The sequence below is a fragment of the Schistocerca nitens genome, chromosome 4 (genome assembly GCF_023898315.1).
Source record: "Schistocerca nitens isolate TAMUIC-IGC-003100 chromosome 4, iqSchNite1.1, whole genome shotgun sequence".
NCBI lineage: Eukaryota > Metazoa > Arthropoda > Insecta > Orthoptera > Acrididae > Schistocerca > Schistocerca nitens.
In genome coordinates this window covers 92,293,581-92,294,548 of record NC_064617.1, presented here as the reverse complement: position 1 = coordinate 92,294,548, position 968 = coordinate 92,293,581, and positions in this window count along the sequence as shown.

Here is a 968-nt window from a genome sequence, read left to right as displayed (position 1 = left end):
TCTTCTCCTTTGCTCTTCGGTTTCGAAGCTGAGACAGCGGTCGCAGCTGCCGCACAGAACAGTGGAGTGCCCGCAGCTCGTGGTCGTGCGGTGGCGTTCTCGCTTCCCACGCCCGGGTTCCCGGGTTCGATTCCCGGCGGGGTCAGGGATTTTCTCTGCCTCGTGAGGGCTGGGTGTTGTGTGATGTCCTTAGGTTAGTTAGGTTTAAGTAGTTCTAAGTTCTAGGGGACTGATGGCCATAGATGTTAAGTCCCGTAGTGCTCAGAGCCATTTAGAACAGTGGAGTTGACTTACTTTATGTACTTGATCTTTGATTTTCTGATTTGTGATCGGTTATTTCTGATAGCAGATGGTGAATTCGTTCCAGCGCATCTCGTGGTTGGCATTAGCTAATTCTTTACGTAAATGCTCAATTTCTATACTTAACTCCTCATTCTGCCGTTCTAATTTTTCTTCAGTGATGGCGAGTGCCCAGATTTTGTTTTTCACTTTTGCTAGTATAACTGTTAAGTTCTCTTATGCCTCAGTTCGTATCCTTTTCCGCAGTCGACGCATCTGAAGGTGTTATCGACGATGCCATTTCAGCAGAGGTACTTCGTTTTGTAGCACCTGTTTTTCTGCCTCTCTGTATGCTGTCATTCTGTTTTCCTTCTAAAGTAACTGTGATTACTATTTTTGATGATCCGCCGTCGCTGCATGGACTAGCGGCGGCTGCCGCCAGCAGAACCAAGTAGTTTTCTGCAGTATCCACGTTTTCACGAGGATATTGGAGCCAGCGCAGTCAGAGACGCACAATGGGCGTATCCCAAATTCTTCACAACGTTACGTGTTGGGAGCAAAAATCTGTTCTATCTTTATAAAATATAGCCAGTTTCCAGTCTATTTGGCTGTAGCGTTGAACCAGAAAATACAGGGCACAAAAAAGTCACACGCTGGTTAATAACGTTTTACGGCCCTGCTGCTACTTT